The following is a 25,802-nucleotide window of genomic DNA, read 5'->3' as shown; positions in this document are numbered from 1 at the left end:
TTAGTTGGCTTATTAAGAGCATCAGTAGGCTTGAAATGGGCATCTGTATCTTTCCCAGAGATGAGTAATATTCTCTTCTCACAGAGCTCTGCACAAGACTGGGAAAAGTGAGGTGGTGTATGAAGGGTGCTGGGAACTGAGAGCCATGCATTGCTGACAGGGGAAAGACATTCACTGAAAATATCTAATTTTGCCTGGTTATTGACTCACATGATGCCAGGACTCAATGACATAAGAGCTGATCTAGTGATGACCCCTGGGGGGACCCAGGCACAGGGGTCATGGCCGGATACTTTCTTTTTTGGAATGATTTGATTGTAAGTATTAGGGGACTATTATGAGGTTCCCCTGAGGGCTTAGAAATGAGGAAATCAGAGGGCCTCCCATAATCTGATACTGAAATGAACACAATGATGTGCAGCCAGAGGGGGCTGAGTATATCCTAGCTTCAAAACTTCACCTTACACGCAGGCCAGATATCTCCACAGGCTGACACATATCAGGTACTTTGGGCACCAATGATATCTGTGGAGATACCGTCTCAACTACTAGACTCCATTTTCAGCTGTTGTATTTGTATGAGTATGGGAAATGCATGTGTGTTTGAAAGCATGTGTGCAGATATGCACATATATTTGGGGGGTCTGGAATTCATCTTCTGTATGCAGAAGCACAAAAAAGAAAGAAAGGTAGGTGAGTGGTGTACAATATACTTAATTTAAAAAAAAAAGATTTATTTGAGAGAAAGAGAGGGTGTGCACAAACAGAGGGAGGGGCAGAGGGAGAGAGGCTGAGCATTGGAGCCATGAGATCACAACCTGAGCCAAAATCAAGAGTTAGATACTTAACCAACTAAACATTCCAGGTGCCCCAGAATTCTTGATTTTCTAATATTATACTTATCTTGCTCATAAATATCCATGAAGCTGAGAACAAAAGTTGTTAATAACCTCTAATTTCTAAAGGGAGGAGTTAGCCCAGCTATGTAGAATATGCTAAGTGGGGATCAAAAAATCTGGTCCCATTGCTGCTTTGGGAGTATAAAGAGGTACATAGATGATGAAGAGAGATTGACTAAGAGCAGGAATCCCTGCCCACACATACCCAAAGCGAAGGGCCTCCCTGAGAACCACTGAAAGACTGACAAGTATCGCCTGGAGTTTAGAGGGAAATCTGGAACAGAGAACTAGTCCTTTCTAAAATTGAAGGCAAGAAGTTGGCTAGAGCCTGTCTAATGAGTCAAGGCTACCACGAGTGGCATGGGCTTCCACCAAGGCAGCTGGTAAAGAAACCCAAAGGATGCTGTCCAGGACAGAGACAGTAGTGATTGGGTTGGCCGGTGTGCTTGTGTGTGCTTGTATGTGTACGTGCATATGCACACATGCCCGTGTGGGAACTCCAAGTTTATTCTCTGTAGGCATAGTGATGAGGGTTGTTGGGAGATACTCATTATACTGACTTTCTTCTTCAGAGAGCACCAGCTTCCAGTGGCCTCAACACTTCCAGCTAGAATCTCTTCAGCCTCCAGAATTCTCTAGAGGTGACTAGAAGTAACATGTGCCTCAGAGCCAAGGCATTTCACCAGCTTCCCCACGTCTTGTGATATTCATGTAGAAATAGAGGCACGTTGTTGGGCCAGTCTGGGCCTGGTAGCCAGGGACATGGCCCCTCTTGACCTCCACTTTCATTGAACCTCCACACATCCTGCTGTCTATCACTGGTTCTTTGACCTGCTGTCCCCTGCCAGAGAGATGAGGTAACAGAGCCACTACCAGTGATGCCCAGGGCTTGGGTCACAGGAGTTGTAAGATCTGCTCCTGGCAGAACTGCCTGCCCAGCTGAAGCAAGGATGAAAGATTGGGAAAAGTCATAGTTTACCACACTTCAGACAGAGAATGTGAAATCCCAGTACCATGCGGAGAGCAGCCTGCTTCCTGGAGGTTTCTCCACCCTCGCTGCAAACTCTCACTGAGCCCCAGGGGCACTGGCACATATTATGACTGAGGTTCCCCTTCTGTAGTCAGCATCTCAAATCAAGATGGGACCCACTCACATTATTAGGCCTTTTCTTCAGAAAGGGTTGCGCTTTCTGTTGGTCTACATGGATCCTAAGCCTGGCTTTATCACTTAACAGCTGTGTGACCCTGTGTGTTTTTTTTGTATGTGTGTGTGTGTTACTCCCCCCTGAGCCTCACTTTCTTCATCCTTGCAGACGATCAGATCTATTCTAAAGGATTGTTGTAGGAATGAAATGAGATGAAACTAATAAAATGACTTGCGTGATGTTTGGGGAAAATACAGGACACACAAATTGTTTTCTTTCCTTGTCAGCTTTACCTAGAACCTGACTCCTAATAGCACTGTGAGGTGAGCACTGCTTGCTGGGAAGAGGGAGGGCAGCCTCTGTCCCAAACACTTGTATGCTTGCTATGATGGTGGAGAGAATGGGCCTACTCCCCTCAGCCAGCTGCTCTCAGGGGGATGCCACTGCCTGCAGGAGGGGCATCAGCTCTGTGGGCACTGGGGGCCAGGTGTGTTGCAGGGTGAGAGGTCCATGCATAGTGCAAAAACTTACAACCTGAAAGAAAGACCCTGCTCAAGACCCTCTCCTCTGACACCCATCCTCAGACCTAATGGGCTTTTACCTGGCTCCCAGTTGAGTCTTACAACTTGAGACCATCTTTCATGCTGCCCCAGAGGGCATTTTCTGAAATGCTAGCCCATTTCACATCCCTCCTCTCCTTGAAACACTCAGTGGATCCCTAGTATTTAAAACTGTACTTTTCAAATAATGGAATATGACCTTTAGTGGGTAATGAAATCAATTTAGTGAATTGCAACCAGCATGAAAAAAACTGAATAGATTAAATGTCAGCTTCAGTCACATGTAAGTATTGTTTTGCAAAACATTTATTTCAGAGTATTTTAAATGTAAGCTTGTAATCTTGTATTGAGGTTTTGTGGGTTCAGAACTCTCTTGGGAGCTTCCTGAGTATAATCTGAACTGCCCACCTCTTGAAGGGCAGGGTGCTCCAAGTTAGTAGGTGGCAGTTTTAACAAGCAAAGGGAACTTACATACGAGGCTTGTCTTGGGCAACTGCAAGATGAATGGACCCCCCAGATCCATTCCTCAGATCTTAAAAGCTTACATAAAAAAAAAAAAAGATTTTATTTATTTATTTGTCAGAGAGAGAGAGAGAGAGTACAAGCAGGGGAAGCTATAGGCAGAGGGAGAAACAGACTCCCCACTGAGCAGGGAGCTCAATATGGGACTCTACCAGAGGACCCTGAGATCATGACCTGAGAGGAAGGCAGGTGCTTAACTGACTGAGCCACCCAGGTGTCCCAAATCTTGAAAGCTTTTTAAGAGGACTCAACTAGGCTCAGTCACATATACCATGCAGGTGTTCTCAACACCACATCGCCATCTCAAGGTTATGTTCTTGGAGCAGCCTCTGGGAGTGGGAAAGGCAAGAGGAACCCACATTCCCAGGACAGAGGAGAGGATGAGGAGCCCTCCAAGTGCACAGGTCATATTCATAGGTCAACTGGCAGTTACATCTTTTTAATGACATTTCCCAATAGGTACAACGTATTCAGTAAAGTGCACAAGGATTAAGTGTGCCGCTTGATGGGTTTTTTTATGTGCACACTCTCATTTAGCTACCATCTAGACCAAGACATGAAACATATCTAGTACCCCAGAAGGCTCCCTCATTCCCCTATCCTAGTCAAAACTAGCCCACCCTTGCTGCTAGATAATTACTTTTCTGACTGCTCTAATCATCAATTAGGGTTTTTTTTTTCTCTCCTGTTCTTGAACTAAGTGGGGTTTGGAGATTGGATTCTTTAACTCAATATGTGTGAGATACATTTCTGACATTGCATGTAGCTGTAGTTAGCCCATTGTCATTATTGTATTCTATTGTGTGAATGCACCACAATTTCCTTATCCACTTCTCATGTTGATGGACATTTGAGTTGTTTCCACTTTTTGGCTATTATGAACAAAGCTCCTGTGAATATTCTTATACATGTCTTTTCATTTCTACTCATTTCTTTTGGCCATACTCATAGGAGTAAAATCTCTGGGTCACGGGGTAGATGTATGATAACTATTAAAAGTACCAGTTTTCCAGAGTAGTTACATCTGAGATTTATATGCACATATGTTCACATACATGTATGATATATGTATGTACATACCTATGGTCCAGGTAGTCACATAAAATGATTTTATTATTGTGGGTCTTGGTAAACAAAACAAAACAAAACAAAAAAACAACCCACGCACAATGAAAGCTACTCATGAGAAGAGAAAGTCAAATTCTTTGTCACAGCTCACAAAACAGGGCATGGCCTGTTTCTATCTCTGTGGCCTCAACTCCCACCCCCTCTCCCAGTGTCTTCTCCTGGCTTGCCTGAAAAATCATTTTCCTCTTTTTTGTTTGTGGACTCCTACTTTTCCCTGAATATTCATTTCAGATTAATAGTTTTTCTTTTTAAACTATTACTATTGTTATTTATTTTATTAATGTATAATGTATTATTTGTTTCAGGGGTGCACGTCTGTGATTCAACAGTCTTACACAATTCACGGTGTTCACCATAGCACATACCCTCCCCAGTGTCCATCACCAGCCACTCCATCCCTCCCATACCCTTACCAGTGTCCATCACCCAGTTACCCCATCCCTCCACTCCTACTCCCCTCCAGCAGCCCTCAGTTTGTTTCCTGAGATTAAGAGTCTCTTAGGGTTTGTCTCCATCTTTGGTTTCGTCTTGTTTCATCAAATGAATAGTTTTTCTGAGAGGTCTTCCCCGATCACCCCTTTCTCCTCTCCCTTTTTGCCCCTCTGTAACCCATGCATCCCTCATCATCATGTTTAGTGTTTTGTATCGTCTCCTATGCCAAATTGTTTCCTTATGTACAAGGTCCCTGAAGGAAAACTGTGACCCACCTTTAGCATCTAGGGTGTACATTTGTTCTTTACCTTCCCACTTCCATCATCCCCTTTTAGTAACAGCCCCTGGTATTAATCCAGGGAGCTACCATTCCTGCACTCTCAGTCCAAGTAACTTGCTCAGGTGTGGTCCCATTCACCAGGTGTCATAGTGGTGCTCGTGACCACAGTCTAGGTCCCTCATATCCAGTATCCTTGGCCATAGAGCTTGGTTGCCTAGCTAGTTGGAAAGGGCTTTGGGAGGCATAGACCCCATCGTCTATATCTTTTCCATCTCCTGTCCACCCTGTGGTCTATAGCCCAGTATCTGCTAGGCATTGTGGTAAGTGCTTTACATTTACAATTTCATTTAGTTCCTCTAGGAGATGAAGGTGATATTATCATTTCCATTCCCATAGGAGAACTCTGGTTCGGAGAGGAAATAGCACATAGCTAGTGTACTTTCAGAGCTGGGCCTTAGACTAAAAGCTCTGGCTGCCTTTGTAGCAATGAGAAAACATCAAACTTTAATTCTTATTTATTTATTTAAAGATTTTATTTCTTTATTTGACACAGAGAGAGAGAGAGATCACAAGTAGGCAGAGAGAGAGGGGAAGCAGGCTCCCTGCCAAGCAGAGAGCCTGATGCGGGGCTTGATCCCAGGGCCGCGAGATCATGACCCAAGCCAAAGGTAGAGGCTTAACCCACTGAGCCACCCAGGTGCCCCAAACTTTAATTCTCTTAAGAGTAGGTGCTTAAAGAACATAATTTTCATGTATGAGTAGGTTTTTTACTGGTGTTACCCATTTACTGGTGTTACCCATTCTCTAAGCATTTTAAAGATGTCAGCCCATTGTCTTCTGGCCTTCGTTGTTTCTGAAAAGCAGTAAGCAGTAATTATATTTGTTCTTCTGTTTTTGTCATATGTCTTTTTTTTTTCATCCTGGGTATAATAAAGATTTTCCCCTTGTCTTTAGTCACTAGTAACTTGATTATGGTATGTCTTGGCATGGTTTTGTATGGGGATGTGTGTCTATTTGTTATGTTTGGGGTTTTCTGAATTTCTTAAATCTGTAGATTGAATTTGAAAAATTTTCAGCCATTATGCCTTCATATATTTGCTTTCTGTCTAGTTTTCTCTTTCCTTTTTTTCTGGGATTCCAATGACACAGATGTCAGATTACTTAAGGTTTCTCATTGAGGCTTTGCTCATGTTTGAAAAATATTTCTTCCCTCTGTGATTCTGTTTGGATAATTTCTGCTGATGTATCTTTACATTCATTTCTACTTTTAGAGTATGCAGTATGCTGTTATCTTAGCTAGGGAATTTTTTTGATTTCAAATATTGTACTTTTTGTTTGTGAGTTGACATTTGGCTTACTTTTTAGAATTTTCTTATCTATCTTCAAATTCCTCAGCTCTCCAGCTATTATATTCATCTTTTCCTATAAAATACTTTAAATATGTCGATTATATTTAATTTCAAGGTTCCCATCTGCTAATTCCAATATCTGATTCCTCTTCTGGGTTCTTTGTATGCCAGGTAATTTTTATTGTGTACTTATATATGTAATAGACTCCAGAGTCTTTTGATTCTGTTATCTTTCTCCGAAAAGAATTGGGTTTTGTCCCAGTAGGTGGTTCACTTGCTGACAAATCACTTTAATTCCAGGGGAGTGTAGTTTCAGCCTTTATTAGACTTGTCTCTTGCAGTTCTATCCTAGTCTTGGGTATAGACCCTAGTCCTAGTATGTGGTCCTCAGTCCTAAGGCATGGTCCTGAAGGAGTGCCAGTGGAAAGGTCATGTGCTTACCAAGCTTCTCTAATGTGGCTGTGTTTGCTCAGTTTTGTAATCTCCTTGCAGTTGCTTTCCTCTGGGTAATTTAGTCTTACCCTGTGTATGAACTATGGACACTCAGCCAAGTAGTAGAGGAGAACTGGCACACTGATTTTAAAAGGAAGTCTCTTCTGTGCTTCTATCATTGCTGGATTTCACTCCTCCATTTCCAGTCACTCTGGCCCTATACACAGTGTAATTAAAGGGATGTGCCTTTAGGGGAAGATCTTACCCAATGTGCTTCATTTCTCTCAAGGGTTGGATCCCCTTAGTTTCTGCCTGCATTGGTGGCTGTCCAGTGCCTGAAGGTAATTGTTTTTTAAAAATATTTTATACAGAGTATTTAATTGTTATGTGGGAGGGTTAGTTTGATACAGGCTATTCTGTTATTATCAGAACCAGAATCTCTTGTTCACGTGTCTTCCTACAGTCTCAACACCAGTGAAAAGGGAGAACTAAGGAGTAAGAGAAGCGATGGCACAAAGTCCTGAGGGGCAACTCAACATGGCTAGCTGGAAAGAGGCAGTGTGATACTCTCTGATACTCTGCTTGGTCACAAGCAGAGACTGTGGGGGCAGATAACCAGGCCACTTATCAGCTGTATGAGTTTACACAAGCTCCACCCACTGGGTCTGTATATTCTTATCTGCAGAATGGGAATGATAATATCACTTTCATAGTTTTTTGGGAGAGTGAGAAATATATGAAGTGCTTAGCACCAGATCTAGCATATTATCATAACCAAAGGTGGTCATTACTGTTAAGAGAATGATATGTTCTTTTACGGAGGGCCTAAAGGAGAGAGACAAGACTAGAAGAATCTCTTTTCCGTACAGTAGGTGGGTGACTTCTGTTGGGGCTTTTTGGACTAGAAGTCTGTAGACATTCACAGTTGTTTGGAAATGAGCAAAGTCTCACACCTTCGAATTTTTTTGTGTGTTCCAGGTGGGGCTTATCAAGAGCTGGAGGGTCTGAACCAGATCTATGCAGAATTTTAAAGGGACAGCTGTAGAGTTAAAGAAGAAGCTGACTGAAAATGTGTATCAAGGGCAAAGGCTTGGAGATGACACTTTCGCCCAAATGGTATTCCAGTACAGATTCCTTCTCTGAGCACTCCAACCAGACATAAAGGAGTCTTAATTCCCAAACCCAAGCATGTCTGGAAAGATCCTTTGTATTGAGGTAAACTTCATATAATAGAAAATTCCCATTTTAACTATTTTAAAGTGTGTAATTCAGTGACTTCTAGTACATTTATGTACTACTAGAAGTACATAAATTCTTCAACCTTCATTACTAATTCCAGAACATTTTTATCACCCCAGGAAGAAACCCCATACCTGTTAAATAGTCAACCACTGATCTACTTTCTGTTTCCATGATTCGTGTATTCTGGACATTTCATGTGAATGGAATCACGCAATATGTGACTCTTTGTTTGCCTTTTTTCACTTGGTGTAATGTCTTCAAGGTTCAACCATTGCCTGGAAATTTTTAGATACTTGTTTTTGTATAAACTCGTGTGTCTTTTTGACTTCTTCAGGTTACCTCCTCCATGAGGGTCTCCTACAGGGAACAGGGAACCTTGAAGAAGTGAGCATGGGGAATGGTGGGTGCAAACAAGTGGGGCACATTTGATGAAGGACAGTTGGAAGGCAGGCAGACTGGCAGGGACAAGCGCTCCCTCACTCAAGAGGAAATCACCCTAAAAGGATTTTACACCACCTTGGAAGGAGCCCTCCACCCTTTTCGGGTGACAAACATCAGTGACAAAAACCTGATTGGATGACAGGTGCAGGGAGGGTTAATCAGATTAAAACAACCCACTAACAAGCCCATAAACACCCCTAAACTTAGAAATTCCAGTGGCAACTGTCTCGGGTCCCCTCCCTCCTTGGGAGCTTTGTACTGTCCCTTTGCTATCACTCAATAAACCTTGCTTTGCTGCCTACCACTCTGTCTGGTCTACGCCTTCATTCTTCGAAGCTGCGTTACCAAGAACCGCGGGCACGGACAGAGGAAAAAGAATCCTCTAACACATTGACACACTTCCGTTTGATAGGTTTCTATTTCTGCATCCCATTTGCAGTGCTCTTGAGGCTCTTCTGTTGGAGTATCTGTTTCAGTTTTTCCACCTAAAACCCCCCACCTCAACTGTAGTCCAAAGATGGATGACTTTCTAAGGCACCCAATTAAATATAACAAGGTGATGTGCAGGAGGAAGTACCTGTGTTTTAAAGTCAGGTTGGATTTGAATCTCACCTCACAGACTGCGTATAGGTTTGGGGAATTCCAGAGTAGAGATCTGTGTCCACTTTTGCAGGTAGAACCTGGCGATAGGATGTATCCCTAGGGATATTACAGATGCCATAACATGGCATGAAAGGAGTAGAAAGAGCTGCTGGAAACCATGACTGAGTCAGTCTTGAAGAGTTCCCAAAGCCCTGTGCAGTGGGGGAGCAATCAAATGACTTTTCTCTGTGTCTCAGAGGGGCAAGTGAGTGGGTAAACAGCCTTAGCTCCACCTCATTTCTTGTCACGAACATGGCCGCAGCATGGCAGAGGGGCCACCCAGTGTTCCCATTTGTGGAAAACAGGGAGGGGGCACAGGGAAACCGCAAACTTGGAGATGACCTGCCAGATACTTAGGGCAAAAGCAGGACAGGTGTCCAGAGGTCCAGGGTATGGGGGCATTTTGGCAGCTTGCAGGAATACATGGAAACAGCAAAAGGTGGACACCCTCAGAGGATACCTGGAGATACCTGGAACTCAAGTGTGATTCTGGAGAAAGGGGGTGGCAGATGCTGAACTGAAATTAAAATGTTGCCTAGTGCTACAGGATGGTGGCTTAAAACAGGAATTCGGTTCAGTTTAGAAAAGGCAGTGCACATTTTAAGCACTTCTGAGAAGCTAAGCAGAGAGTCCTAACTTAAAAAAAAATGTGTTTTTCCCACTGTACATCATTCCACTTTATTTCATTTTAAGCTTGTGAAAATGATTCAACTGATGCATTGAAGAGGCAGGACTTTGTAGCTTTAGGGTTGGGACCAGCTGGCTCAGGGCACAGTTTCTCAGCTGAGGTTCCTAGGGAAACTGCCACAGGCACTTAGCCAGCCGCTCTGTGCTAGAAGGGCAGGGGTTAGCTGACATTTGCTCTGGGCTCTTCTGGAGGCTGGCTGCTCTCAGCTGCAGGGCTTCCTTCCTCATCCTCCTCCCACCCTTGTTCTCTTCCATTTTGAATGTTTTTAAAATTATTTATTTTTTATTTATGAGAGAGACAGACAGAACATGACCAGGGGGCGGTGAGCAGAGGGAGAGGGAGAAGCACACTGTGCTGAACAGAGTGCAGAGCCCAATGTGGGGTTTGATCTTATGAATCTGAGATCATGATCTGAGTTGAAACCAAGAGTCTGCCAAATAACCGACTGAACCACCTGAATGTTTTTTAGATTGAGGTGAAATTCACAGAACAGAGAAGTAACCATTAGTGAGTAAACAACTCAGTGTCCTTTAGTACATGCACCCTGTTGCGCAACCATCACCTCTCTCCAGTTCCGAAACATTTTCATCATTCTCAAAAGGGACTCCCCAATTTATGTAGTCACTCCCAAAAGACCCTGGCAACCACTGATCTGTTTCCCTTCTCTGTGGATTTACCTATTCTGCACATTTCTTACATATGAAATCGCACAGTGACCTTTTGTGTCTGGCTTCTTTCCTCATCCCTCTTGTACCTTTCAGTCCTATCTCTTCTCCCTGAAGCACTGGGGCCCACCCAAAAAGTCCCTCAGGCATTTCCAAACTCCATTTTCCAGGATTTAGGCCAGAGAAAGCAAAGGTTAAAGGGTGGGGGTTGGGGTTGGGATTGGGAATTAAATTGGGTTAGGAAAAAAATGCCAACAATTTTGATTAGGTCTCAGCCACTGAATTTGGTTTAAAGGCAAATGATCTCTGGGCACTGGGTTTTAAGTACCGTGGCTGTGGCTTCTGAGCCACACCACGTGTGAGACAGGCTTGCTCTAGCTCCTGACTTGAAACAGATGCTCTGTGCCCTTGACGGAATGTTGGGTTTTGGAAAAAAAAAAAAAAAAAATGCAGCCCTGTTGAGACACTGGTGTGGCTAGAGTTCCACAAAGCCGTGTTTATCATCAGACAGAAAACCAGGGGGAAACAGCTACCGGATCCAGTTGCCCCTTACATCCCCAGTGGCCACACCTGGCCCCAAGAACTGGGGACGCAGCAGAGAAGCACATCACAAACTTGCGGTCCAGGGCTGCCACTTCTCTAATGAATTATGGCAGAGTTTTGAAACTAAGGGGAGGAAATTGTAGGCGGAGGAAATTGTAGGCGGTGGCTTTTCTATGTCTGGTAGAGGAGCTAGCTTGTGACACACTGCAGGCTCTGCGGTTTCTCTCTCTGGCCTCAGTCGTTTTTCTGTGGACTGAGATGCCTCCTTGTCTTTCCTGGGTGGGAGAAATTGAAATTATAGAACCTCCTTCTGGTTGTCTTCATGCAGGATGGGCTTTTTCATCTTGACCTAGGAGGGCCTGTCCATTGATGAAAATCAGTGTCCATGCTTCCTCTGCCTCCAGCATTGGTTATGCATGCAAAGCTGTATGGCCTTGGGTTAGTCATTTCCCTTTACAAAACTTGAGCTTTCTCAGCCGTAAAGAAGACATTAGATTGTGTAGGGAATTGAATAGTGTCCTTCCCCTCCAAAGTTCATGGCTACCCAGAACCTCAGAATGTGACTTTATTTGGAGTTGGAGTCTTTACAGATGTAACTAAGGCAAGTCCTGAGATGAGAGCCTTCTGGATTAGGATGGGCCCTAAATCCAAAGGACAGTGTCCTTATAATGTTGTTGGGGCACAGGGTTGCAAGAGTACCAGGCTTCATGGGTCCCAAACAGACCAGGTTTGGCCATTTGCCACTAACAAAATCCAAAGAAGAGAGATGAGTGGTAGCCAAACAAGAATTTATTTCAGCAAACCGGGAAGACAGTGAACTAATATCTCAAAGACTGTCTCCAAAGTGCTGAAAATACTCCTTGATTTCTATAAGGAGAAGGTGGGACAAAGGTCAGTGGATACCTGCAGTAAAGGGCAGGTTGATCATTATCTTGGGTCAATCACTGGCAGGGTCTTGCTGGTTCAGGGCAGTCCTTATTGCTTGATGGGGTAGTTTCTGTTGCTGGTTCCCGTGCTGAGAAGCTTTGCCTGTAGGGTCTTTTGCCTGCTTTGAGAGAGAAGCTGGAAAGAACTTAATCAATTAGAAAGTCTGAGGTAAAAATGGAGGTGTCCTTCAATAAGAGAAAAGGGCATACAAACACACAGGGTGGAAGCGGAGGTAGGCAGAGATTGGAGGGATCTGTCTACAAGCCAGGGAATGCCAAAGGTGGTGGACAAATTTCAGAAGTTAGGTGAGAGGCAGGGAGTTTCAGCTTCCAGGAGTCAGTTTTGCTGACACCTTTATTTCCCACTTCCAGCCTCTTGAACTGTGGAGGGAAGAGACTTCTCTTGTTTCAAACCAGTTTGTGATACTTCATAACAGTAGCACCAGGAAGTTGATACAGATTAGATACTGTTTCTAGGAGTAATCCATATCTTCATGGTGCTTGTAGTTTTTACAAAGTGTATTAATGTAATTTATTTCTCCTGGTAAATTCTTGCCAGGTATGATACTGTGGTCTATAATAAGAATTATATATTTGGTCTTCCTTCTTGCTCCTGGCACAGAGCTCCTAAAACCTTTGAAATTCCTTGTGATGAGAGCCATAATGGTGTCTTTTGTTACGGGAATGAGGTAACTTTGGAGAGCAAAAGGCTGGGGGCTGGTTGGCAGTGGAACCAACCTAGTGATTAGAAGGTTGAAACTTTCAGACCTATCACCTGACCCACCAGGGAGGGGAGAGGGGCTGGAGATTGAGTTCAATCACCAACAGCAATGACTTAATCAGTTACACCTGTGTAATGAGGCCACCATAAACTACCTATTAAGCCCTGGGTTTGGAGAGCTTTTGGGTTGATGGGCGCATGAAGCTCTGGAGAAAGCAGTGCCCTCAGAGGGAGTATGGGAACTCTGTCCTTTCTCCATTCCTTGCCTTCAGCGTCTCTTCCATCGCGTTGTTCCTGAGTTACATCCTTTCACAGTAAACCAGTAATCTAGTAAGTGAAAGGTATTTCTGAGTTCTCTGAGCCACTTCTGCAAATTTATCACACCTAAGGCAGGGGCAGGTCCTTAGAACCTGCAGTCTGTAGCCTGTTGCTAACAACCTGAGCAAGTAGATTCTGAAATTGGGGGAGGGGTGCATCTTGGAAGACTGAACTCTTACCTCGTGGAATCTGATGCTATTTCAGGGTAGTGTCAAAAGGGAGTTAAATTGTAAGACACCCAGCTGGTGCCCGAGAATTTTTGGTGGTGTTTGGGGGATAACACTCTCCCCACCCGCCCCGGCCTCACTGGAAATTGATTTATTGCAGAATCTTTTAACCAGGTAACGTTTTTGGGCTTTAGGTAGATTTTACCAACCCATTCCCTTTTTTGTGGATGCCCAGAGAGATGACCTATTTATGGAAATGACCTAGCAAGTTAGAGGCAGCTCTCGGCCTGCAGTTTTTGTGGCTTTTCTCTAGCGCAGTGGTCCACATGAGCTGAAAAGTTCCGATCCATGAGGATGTATATGGAAGAGGGCTTTCTTAGGCATGAGCTGAAGGCTGTCTGGTGGGAAGGGCAAGCCTTACCAGCTGCACTGGGGTTACCGTGTTTGAGGCCTGCTAGCGAGACTCTGGTTTCTGCTACCTTGGACTCACAGCCTCTTCTCATCTTTAGAAACACTTCCTGCAGTCCCGCCCCCCACCCATGGTAAACAGAGATGATTGTTCTGGAGGCCAAAGGTGGGATAGCAGGCCTAGGTTTGAATCCCAGCTCTGCAGTTTACTAGCTGTGGAAGCCCCGGGGAATGACCTCACTTCTCCAAGGTTCAGGTTGTTCAGCTATAATCTGGAGATAACAATCCCAGCCATTAAGAATTTTTGTGAGGAGTAGGGATAAATGTGTAAAACCACTGGCCCACAGCCGGTGCTCTATAAAAGCTGTTCCCATTATTTCCCTTAATAGTTGCCTTGGCTTTACTCCAGCGCTTACACAAGGTCTGGTTTCAGTCTTCCACTAATTAGCTCGCCAGCTTTCCTTAATCCCATGAGCTCCAGTCTCTTGCACAAGACCCCCTGAATGTGGGCAAGCAGCCAACAAGAGACGTTTACCAAGGGCTTGTGCAAAGTATGGTGTAATAGTGGAAAGGACAAGGGCTTTGTTCTCGGCCAAACCTGATTCAAATGCCCCCTCTCCTATTTCCTACTTGTGGGATTCAAGTCTTTCTCACTCCCTGGTGAAGTGGGGAGAGCAGAACATGAAGGCAGCATTGCTTTGGTCTTACACAAAAGGATAGCCTGTGCTTCATGAATGTTGGTTTTGTCACCTCATTCCGTGAATCTACCCTCTCTCTTGTGACTAGGCAATCCTGTACTTCTCCAAACACTGCTCTGATATCCTATTAGCTGCTGTCAAAATGAGATGGAAGATGAAGTCCTTTTCAAAACAGCGTCACTGAGAAGTGGTCAACCTGAGAATCCTTCTCAGCTCATTCTATTTTACCTTAGGACTCCAAGCAGGGCTTAGCAGCTATTCTTTTTTTTTTTTAATTTCTTTTCAGGTTAACAGATTTCATTGTTTATGCACCACACCCAGTGCTCCATGCAATACGTGCCCTCCATAATACCCACCACCTGGCTCCCCCAACCTCCCAGCCCCTCTCTTTTAAAACCCTCAGGTTGTTTTTCAGAGTCCATAGTATCTCATGGTTCGTCTCCCCCTCCAATTTCTCTCAACCCCCTTCTCCTCTCCGTCTCCCCATGTCCTCCGTGTTATCCCTTATGCTCCACAAATAAGTGAAACCATATTATAATTGGTTCTCTCTGCTTGACTTATTTCACTCAGCATTATCTCTTCCAGTCCCATCCATGTTGATACAAAAGTTGGGTATTTGTCCTTTCTGATGGAGGCATAATACTCCATAGTATATATGGACCACACATCTTCCTTATCCATTCATCCGTTGAAGGGCATCTTGTCTCTTTCCACAGTTTGGCGACCGTGGCCATTGCTGCTATGAATATTGGGGTACAGATGGCCCTTCTTTTCACTACATCTGTATCTTTGGGGTAAATACCCAGTAGTGCAATGCTTAGCAGCTATTCTGCTGCTATTCTTTCCCCCACCTCCTCTTCAACATAGGGAAAGAGGCATTTTTATTTTATTATTTTTAAGTAGGTTCCACACACAGCATGGAGCCCATTGTGTGGCTTGAACCCACAACCCTGAGACCAAGACCTGAGCTGAAATCAAGAGATGGACGCCCAATCCACTAAGCCACCCAGGTGCCCCTAGCCTCATTTTTAAGTTTAATTTTTTTTTAAAAGATTTATTTATTTATTTATTTGACAGAGAGAGATCACAAGCAGGCAGAGAGGCAGGCAGAGAGAGAGGGGAGGAAGCAGGCTCCCTGCTGAGCAGAGAGCCTGATGCGGGCCTCGATCCCAGGACCCTGAGATCATGACCTGAGCCGAAGGCAGCGGCTTACCCCACTGAGCCACCCAGGCGCCCTTAAGTTTAATTTTTAATGCCACGTGGAAAGTGCATCTTGAGTCCAATGATGAAACTTCTAGATATTCAAAAATGTTAATGAGAAACTTAGTGTTAGGGGCGCCTGAGTGGCCCAGTTAGTTAAGTGTCTGCCTTCGGCTCAGGTCATGATCCCATGATCGAGATGCTCATTGGGCTCTTTGCTCGGTGGGGAACCTGCTTCTCCCTCTCTCTTTGCAGCTCCCCCTGCTTGTGTTCTTGAGTACGCTCTATTGTCAAATAAATAAATAAAATCTTAAATTTTTTTTTCACTATTTTTTAGCTGCCAAATGTTGACCTCTGCTGTATATTTACGGGTACTTGGTGAATTCCTAGTCTTAGCTTATCTATCCATATTATGTCATAATTGTTTTTTATTGAGATAATTGACATAATGTTACCTAAGTTTTGGATGTATAACAGTGATTTGGTATTTGTATATATTGTGAAACAATTGCCATGATAAATCTAGTTAACCTCTATCACCATACATGGTTAACAGTTTTTCTTATAAAGAGAATTTTTAAGATTAAGCAACTTTTACATATCTAGTAGAGTATTATTTGCTTTTTTTTGAAGATTTATTTATTTGACAGAGAGAGAGATCACAAGTAGGCAGAGAGGCAGGCAGAGAGAGAGAGGAGAAAGCAGGCTCCCTGAGCAGAGAGCCCAATGTGGGACTTGATCCCAGGACCCCGAGATCATGACCTGAGCCGAAGGCAGTGGTCCAACCCACTGAGCCACCCAGGCACCCCTAGAGTATTATTTTCAACTTTAGATCTACAATACACTCCTGTAGTTACCATGCTATGCATTAGGTTCCCAGGACTTGCTTAATTGTAACTTCTGTATTTGTAACTTTTGACCACCTTCTCCCTCTTTCACCCCCCCCCACCTGTGCAGCCTAAAGATGTCTCTTTCCCTACATTGGAGGAGAGGTGGGGGTGACAGAATAGCTGCTAACCCTTGCTCTGACCCACCAGTTTGTTCTCTATTCAGTTTTTTTTTTCTTTAGATTCTACATGTATGATCATATGTTATTTGTCTTTTCTTATTTTTAGTTAGCATAATGCCCTCAAGGTATATCTGTGGTTGCAAATGGTGAGATTGGCTACTTTTTTATGGCTAAATATTCCATTATGTGTGTGTGCATATATACACTATATATACATAAATATACACAATATGATATTGTATTTACAATTTTAGTAACTAATTATTATAGTAATGGTCATCTCTCTGTCACATATTCTTTATCCATTCATCCATCAGTAGCCACCTAGGGCATTTCCATGTCTCAGCTATTATGTTATGCTGCAGTGAACATGGGTAGTGCATCTATCTCTTTGATAGCATTCTGATTTCCTTTTTACACATACCTACAAGCAGAATGCTGGGTCATAGGATAGTTCTATTTTTAATTTTTTGAGGAACTTCCATTCTGTTTTCCATAGTGGTTGCACCAATTTACATTCCTACCAATGGTGCACAAATGTCCCTTTTTTTCCACATCTTTACCAACACTTATTTCTTGCCTTTTTGTTTTTTTAAATAGCCATCCCAATTAGTGTGAGGTGATACCTTTTGGGTTTAATCTGCATTTCCTTGATGCTTAGTGATGTTGAGCATTTTTAATGAACCTGTGGGCCATCTGTATGTTGTATTTGGAAAAATGTTTATTTAAATTCTCTCCCCATTTTTTAATTGATTTATTGCTCCTAAGTTGTCATATGACTTCTTTATATATTTTGGATAATATCCCCTTATATATATGATTTGCAAATATTTTCTCTCGGTAGGTTGCCTTTTCACTTTGATCATGATTTCTTTTGCTGTGCAGAAGCATTTTAATCTGATGAAGTCCTACTTTTTTTTGTTTGTTGTTTTTTGTTTTTACTTTGGTTGCTTTTGACTTTGGTGTCATATCCAAAATATGATTGTCAAGACCAACATCAAGGCATTTATCACCTGTTTCCTTCTAGTTTTATGGTTTCAGATCTTACATTTAAGTCTTTAATCCATTTTGAGATAATTTTTGTGTATGGTTCAGGATAGCAACATAGTTTCATTCTTTTGCATGTCGCTGTCCAGTTTTCCCAAAACCAAAACCATTTATTAAAAGAGATTGTCCTTTCCCCATTGTATACTTGTAGCCCCTTTTCCTAAAATTAATTAACCTTATATGCATGCATTTATTTTGGGTTCTCAATTCTTTTCCATTGGTCTGTGTCTGTTTTTATGCCAATGCCATAGTTCTGATTACTATAACCTTATAATATGGTTTGAAATCAGAAATTATGATGCATCCAACTTTACTCTTAAGATTGCTTTGGCTGCTTGGGGTCTTTTGTGGTTTATGCAGTTTCAGGATTGTTGTTTCTGTGAAAAATGCCATTGGAATTTGGATAAAGTTTGCATTGAATGTGTAGATTGCTTTGGGCAGTATGGACATTTCAAGAATATTCTATTAAGAATATTCTCTTTTTTTATTATTTTAATTTATTTTTTAATTTATTTTCAGCATAACAGTATTCATTACTTTTTTCACCACACCCAGTGCTCCATGCAATCCGTGCCCTCTATAATACCCACCACCTGGTACCCCAACCTCCCACCCCCTGCCGCTTCAAAACCCTCAGATTGTTTTTCAGAGCTCATAGTCTCTTATGGTTCACCTCCCCTTCCAATTTCCCCCAACTCCCTTCTCCTCTCTAACTCCCCATATTCTTCCATAGGCGCCTGGTGGCTTATTCGATTAAGTGATTTTACTCCTTAATTTCCTCTTGGGTCATGATCTCAGGGTCATGAGATCCAGCCCCATGTCAGATTTTGAGCTTGGGATGGAGTCCGCTTGGAATTCTTTCTCCCTTTCCCTCTGCCTCTCCTCCAGCTCACTTGTGTGCACATGCTCTCTCTCTCTCTCTCTCTCTCTCTCTCAATAAATAAATAAATAATCTTCAAAGAAATATTCTTTCAACTCATAAGTGGGAATATCTTTCCATTCACTGGGGTCTTCAATTTCTTTAATAAGGGTCTTATAGTTTACAGTGTATAGGTTTTTCACTTCCTTAGTTAAACTTATTCTGAGGTATTCTTTCTGAAGGAATTGTAAACAAGGTTATCTTCTTAATTTCTCTGATAGTTCATTTTCAGTTTATACAAACATAAGATTTTTATATGTTCATTCTGTATCCTGCAACTTTACTGAATTCATTGATCTAATTTCTCTCTCCTTTTTTTTGCTGAGTCTTGGGATTTTCTACATGTAATATGTGTTCTGCAACTAGTGACAGTTTTACTTCTCCTTTCCAATTTGGAGGCCTTTTTTTGTTGTTGTTGCCTAATTGCTCTAGCTAAGATTTCTAATACTATGCTGAAATAAAAGTGAGAGTGAGCATCTTTGTTTTGCTTCTGAACTTGGAGGAAAAGCTTTCAGGTTTTCAGCATTGTGTATGATTTTAGTTGTACATATGCGGTATGTGGCCTTGATTATGTTGAAGTATGTTACCTTTGTACCCACTTTGTTATGAGTTTTTATCATAAAAGGATGTTAAATGTTACGGTATCTATTGAGATGATATGATTTTTATCATTTAGTTAATATGGAAGGTCACATCAGTTGATAAAGTTGAACCATTCATGCATCAAGTGGGAATAATGATGATCCTGTTTTCTTCTTCTTCTTCTTCTTCTTTTTTTTTTTTAAAGACTTATTAATTTGTCAGAGGGAGCCCAAGCAAGGGTAGTGGCAGGCAGAGGGAGAAGCAGGCTCTCTGCTGAGCAGGAAGCCCAACGAGGGGCTTGATCCCAGGACTCTGGGATCATGAACTGAGCCAAAGGCAGACTCTTAACCAATTGAGCCACCCACTCGTGTCTCTCTCTCTCTCTCTCTCTCTCTCTCTCTTTTTTTTTTAAATTGAGATATGATTGATATATAGGACTGTGTAACTTTACAGTGTATAGCACAATGATTCAATTTACATGTATTATGAAATGATCATAACAGAAAGGGTTAACTACCTTATCTCCTCTCATTCAGTAGGTTGTCTTTTGGTTTTGTCAATTGTTTACTTTTCTTTTCTTTTTTTTTTTAAAGATTTTTATTTATTTGACAGACAGATCACAAGTAGGCAGAGAGGCAGGCAGAGAGAGAGAGGAGGAAGCAGGCTCCCCACTGAGCAGAGAGCCCGATGCGGGGCTCCATCCCAGGATCCTGGGATCATGACCTGAGCTGAAGGCAGAGGCTCTAACCCACTGAGCCACCCAGGCGCCCATTATCTGATACAACTAGAAAAAAATTTTCCTTGTTTTGAGAACCCTTAGGGTTTATTCTCTTTTGTAAATACCATACAGCAGTGTTAACTATAATTATCATGTTGTACATTACAACCCTAATATTGATTTATCTTAGAATGGAGTTTGTACCCTTTGATAGCCTGTATCCAATCTTCCCTCCCCCCACTTCCTGCCTCTGGTAAACACAAATATAATCTTTTTCTGTGAATTTGGCATTTGTTTTCAATATGAAACTGTTTAATTATTCACTTAAAGTGACAGTAAAAGATATCAAAGACAAATACATCAAGTCAAATAGCTGTAAGCAAATTTAGCTTTGTAGAATATTGAGATTTTTTAAAAGGTAAATCAAAGATTTGATAAATGTAGGTAATTATTCTGGCAAAACAGAATCCTTGTTTTATCGGCAGTTAATTTTAAAGATAAAATGACACATGTCTTATTAAGAGCAGATCAATAGTTTAAGAAGACTTAAATTTTTTAAGTTCAGTTTAGGGTGCCTCAGTGGCTCAGTGGGTTATCGCCTGCCTTTGGCTTGGGTTGTCATCCCAGCATGCTGGGAATGAGCCCCATGTCTGGCTTCCTGCTCAGCAGGGAGTTGGCTTTTTCCTCTGACTCTCCCTCTACGTGCTTTCTCTTCTTTCTCTCTCTCTCTCTCTCTCTCAAATAAATATATCTTAAAAAAATAAATTCTAGTTTAGTTAACACACAATGTTAATTTCAGGTGTACAATACAGTGATTCAGCAATTGCATATATTATTCAGTGATCACTGTGTTAAGTGTACTCTTAATCCCCTTCACCATCCTCTTCCCTTCCCCTACCACCATCTCTTTTCTGGTAATCATCTGTTTTCAATAGTTAAGAGTCTGGGCTTTTTTATTTGTCTTTTTCCCCTTTGTTAAATTCCACATGTGAATGAAATCATGGTATTGGTTTTTCTCTGATTGGCTTATTTCGTTTTAGCATTATAGTCTCGAGATCCATCCATGTTGTTGCAAATGGCAAGATTTCATTCTTTTTTATGGTTGAATAATACTTCATTGCCTATGTATACCACATCTTCTTTATCCATTCATCTGTCTGTGGACACTTGGGCTGCTTCAATATCTTTGCTGTTGTAGGTAATGTTGCAGTAAATGTAGGGCTGCATGTATTCCTTCAAATTAGTGTTTCTAATTCTTTGGGTAAATATCCAGTAGTGCAATGACTGGATCATATGGGAATTCTATTTTTATATGGATTCTTTTTTTAGTTTTTTGAGGAACGTCTGTACTGTCTTCCACAATAGCTACACCACTTTGCATTCCCACCAACAGTGTACGAGGGTTCCTTTTTCTACATACCCTCACCAGCACTTGTTTCCTGTGTTTATTTTAGCCATATGACAGGTATAAGGTGGTAACTTATTGTGGTTTTGATTAGCCTTTCCCTGATGATGAGTGATGTTAAGCATCTTTTTATGTGTCTGTTGGCCATCTATATGTCTTTGGAGAAATGTCTGTTCATGTCTTCTGCCCATTTTTTTGGGGGGGGGGCGTTGAGTTTTATAAGTACTTTATGTGTTTTGGATACTTTCCCTTTATTGGGTATGTCATTAGCAGTTATCTCCTCTCATTCAGTAGGTTGTCTTTTGGTTTTGTCAATTGTTTACTTTTCTTTTTTCTTTTTTAAAGAGTTTTATTTGACAGACAGATCACAAGTAGGCAGAGAGGCAGGCAGAGAGAGAGAGAGGAGGAAGCAGGCTCCCCACTGAGCAGAGAGCCCGATGCGGGGCTCGATCCCGGGATCCTGGGATCATGACCTGAGCTGAAGGCAGAGGCTCTAACCCACTGAGCCACCCAGGCGCCCCGATTGTTTACTTTTCTGTGCAGAAGGCTTTTATTTTGCTGTAGTCCCAATATTTTATTTTTGCTTTTGTTTTCTTGCCTCAGGAGACCTATCTAGAAAGATGTTGCTATGGCTGTTGGCAGAGAAATTACTGCCTGTGCTCTTTTCTAGGATTTTTATGGTTTCAGGTCTCACAATAGGTCTTTAATCCATTTTGAATTTTTGTCTATGATGTAAGAAAGTCGTTCACTTTCATTCTTTTTTTTTTTTAAATATTTTATTTATTTATTTGACAGAGACAGATCACAAGTAGGCAGAGAGGCAGGCAGAGAGAGAGAGGAGGAAGCAGGCTCCCTGCTGAGCAGAAAGCCCGATGCGGGACTCGATCCCAGGACCCTGAGATCATGACCTGAGCCGAAGGCAGAGGCTTTAACCCACTGAGCCACCCAGGTGCCCCTCACTTTCATTCTTTTGCATGTAGCTTTTCAGTTTTCCCAACATCATTTGTTGTAGAGACTTTTTCCCATTGGATAATATTTCCTACTTTGTCAAAGATTAATTGACCGTATAATTGTAGGTATATTTCTGGTCTTTCTATTCTGTTCCATTGATCTATATGTCTACTTTGGGGCCAGTACCATACTGTTTTAATTACTACAGCTATGTATTATAACTTGAAATCTGAAACTGTGATACCTCCAGCTTTGTTTCTCTTTTCAAGATTGCTTTGGCTATTTAGGGTCTTTTGTGGCTCCATACAAATTTTAGGATTTGTTCTAGTTCTGTGAAAAATACTGGTGTTATTTTGATAGGCATTACATTAAATGTGTAGATTGTTTTTGTAGTATAGACGTTTTAACAAAATTTTTTCTTCCAATCCATGAGCATGGATTGTCTTTCCATTTCTTTGTGTCATCTTCAATTTCTTTAAACAGTGTTTTATAGTTTTCATAGTACAGGTCTTTTACTTCCTTGGTTAAGTTTATTACAAGGTATTGTATTTTTGATACAATTGTAAGTGGGATTTAAAAAAAAAATTCTCTTTCTGCTCCATTATTAGTGTATAGAAAAATGCAACAGATTTCTGTACATTGATTTTGTATCCTACAATTTTACTGAATTCAGTAATTCTTTCTAGCAGTTTTTTTGGTGGAGTCTTTCAGATTTTCTATATATCGTCTCAAAGAGTGAACATTTTACTTCTTCCTTACAGATTTGGGTGCCTTTTCTTTTTGTTGCACTATTCCTGTGGCTCAGACTTTGAGTATCATGTTGAATAAAAGTGATGAGAGTGGACATCCTTGTCTTATTCTTGACTTTAGGGGAAAAGCCCTCAGTGTTTCCCATGGAGTATGCTGTTATCTGAGGGTTTTTCATTCACGGCCTTTATTATGTTGAGGTATGTTCCCTCTAAACCTACTTTGAGGATTTTCCTCATAAGCAGATTTTGTACTTCATCAAATGCTCTATCTGCATGTTATACGGTTGAAATGGTCATATGGTTTTTATCCTTTCTTTTATTGGTATGATGTATCCTGTTCATTTGTGAATGCTGAACCACCTTTGGATCCTGGGAATAAATCCCTCTTGATTATGGTGAATGATTTTTTTTTTAAATGTATTGTTGGAGTGCATTTGTTAATATTTTATTGAGGATTTTTGCATCTCTGCTTATCAGATATATTAACCTATAGTTCTCTCTCTCTCTCTGTCTTTTTTTTTTTTTTTTTTTTGGTGTCTTTATCTGGTTTTGGTATCAGGGTAATGCTGGCCTCACAGAATGAATTTGGAAGTTTCCCTTCTCTTTTGTTTTCTTGGGAAGTTTGAGAAGAATAGGTATTAGCTCTTGTTTTAAATGTTTGGTAGAGGGTTCCTGGTTGGCTCAGTTGGTTAAGCATCTGCTTTTGGCTCAGGTCATGATCTCAGAATCCTGAAATCAAGCCCCATGTCAGGCTCCCTGTTCAGCAGGGAGTCTGCTTCTCCCTCTCCCTCTGCCACTCCCCCCCTCTCTCCCTCTCTCTCTAATAAAAACCTTAAATGTTTGGTAGAAGTCACATGTGAAACCACCTGGTCCTGGACTTCTGTTTTTTTGTTTGTTTGGTTTTTTGTTTTTGTTTGTTTGGGGGGGTAGGGAGGATTTTTTTGTTTCTGTTTTTGTTTTTTGTTACTGACTCAGTTTCTTTGCTGGATAGCAGTCTGTTCAAATTTCCTGTTTTTTCCTTCTTCAGTTTTGGTATGTTATGTGTTCCTAGAAATTTTTTCATTTCTTCTAAGTTATCCAGTTTGTTGGCATATAATTCTTAATAGTATTCTCTTGTAATCTTCTGTAATTCTTTGATGTCAGATCCTATTTCTCCTCCTGCATTTGTGATTTTATTTGGGTCTTGTTTTGATGAATCTGGGTAGAGGTTTATCAGTTTTGTTGATCTTTTCAAAGAACCAGATCCTGGTTTCATTGATCTGTGTTTTGTTTTAGTTTCTATTTTTCATTATTTTTGCTCTAATGTTTATGATTATCCTTCCTTCTGGTTTTGGGATTTATTTATTTATTTAAGCTTTTATTTGTCAGAGAGCACACAAACAAGGGGAGCAGCAGGCAGAGCAGACAGAGGGAGATGCTCAGCAAGGAGGCCCATAGGGGACTGACTCAAGCTGAAGGCTTGGGGATTTATTTGTTCTTTTTCTAGCTCCTTTAGGTGTAAGGTTAAGTTATTTATTTGAAAGTTTTCTTCTTGAGGTAGGCCTGTATTGCTTATAAACTTCCCTCCTAGAACCACTTTTGCTATATTCCAAAGATTTTAGACCATTGTGTTTTTATTTTCTTTTATCTCTGTATGTTTTTTGATTTCTTTTATTTCCTGGCTGACTCATTCGTTGTTTAGTAGCATGTTGTTTGATCTCCATGTAATTGTGCTCTTTCCAGATTTTTTCCCTTGTGAGTTATCTCTAGTCTTACTGTATTGTGGTCAGAAAAGGTGCACTATAGGATTTTGAATTTTTTTTTTTTTAATTTGTTGAGACCTGTTTTGTGGCCTGATATGTGATCTATTCTGGAGAGGGGTTATGTGAGCTTAAAGAATGTGTATTCTGTTGTTTTAGTGTGGAATGTTCTGAATATATCTGTTAAATCCACCAGGTCCGATGTGTCATTGAAGCTATGCTTTCCTTGCTGATTTCTGTTTAGGTGATCTGTCCATTGATGTCAGCTGGGTGTGAAGGTCTCCTACTATTATTGCATTACTATCAGGTATTTTTATGTTTGTTATTAACTGTTTTATGTGTTTGGGTGCTCCCATGTTGGGTCCATAAATATTTATAATTATTTCCTGTTGGATTATTTTCTTTATTATTATATAGTGTCCTTCTTTGTCTCATGTTATGTTCTTTGTTTTAAAGTCTATTTTGTGTGATACAAGTATTGCTGCCCTGGCTTTCTTTTCACATCAGTTTGCATTGTAAATATTTCTCCATCTCCTCACTTTCTTTTTTATTTTTATTTTTTATCTTTTTGAGATTATTTATTTATTTGACAGAAAGAGACACAGTGAGAGAGGGAACACAAGCAGGGGGAGTAGAAGAAGGAGAAGCAGACTTCCCACCCAGCAGGGAGCCTGATCCCTGGACCCTGGGATCATGACCTTGAGCAGAAGGCAGGCACTAAATGACTGAGTCACCCAGGTGCCCTCTCCATCCCCTCACTTTCAGTCTGCATGTGGCTTTACATCTGAAATGAATCTCTCCTAGGCAGCATTTTGGATGGGTCTTGGTTCTTTTGTTTGTTTGTTTTGTTTTGTTTTGTTTTTTGTTTGTTTTTTTTAATCCCTCCTGTCACCGTGTGTCTTTGGTTGGAGCATTTAGTCCATTTACATTCAAAGTAATTATTGATTGGTATGTACGTATTGCTATTTTGTTACTTGTGTGGTCATTTTTGTAGTTCTTTATTCCTTTCTTTGCTTTCTTTTCTTACTATAAATTGGCTTTCTTGAGTGTTATGCTTTGATTCCTTTTTCTTTATTTTTTGCTTATCTGTTACTGTATTTTCATTTGTGGTTAACGATAGGTCTGTATATAACATCTACTCCTATATTAAGTTGATGGTTGCTGAAGTTTGAACCTATTCTTTACTCTCTTCCCCACATTTTAGGTATGTGGTATCATAATTCATACCTTTTGTTTTGTGAATCCCTTGACTAATTTTTGCAGGTATACTTATTTTA

At 41.2% G+C, this 25,802-nt stretch overlaps 1 long non-coding RNA gene across 1 annotated transcript in view; it reads left to right on the top strand.

The window, feature by feature from the left end:
- The window catches only part of LOC116585516, a 75,418-nt gene that overhangs the window by 24,957 nt on the left and 24,659 nt on the right, over window positions 1-25,802 (top strand). The window lies entirely within an intron of this gene.

The sequence above is a fragment of the Mustela erminea genome, chromosome 3 (assembly GCF_009829155.1).
Source record: "Mustela erminea isolate mMusErm1 chromosome 3, mMusErm1.Pri, whole genome shotgun sequence".
NCBI classification, from domain to species: domain Eukaryota; kingdom Metazoa; phylum Chordata; class Mammalia; order Carnivora; family Mustelidae; genus Mustela; species Mustela erminea.
This window is presented reverse-complemented; position numbering and strand designations above follow the sequence as displayed.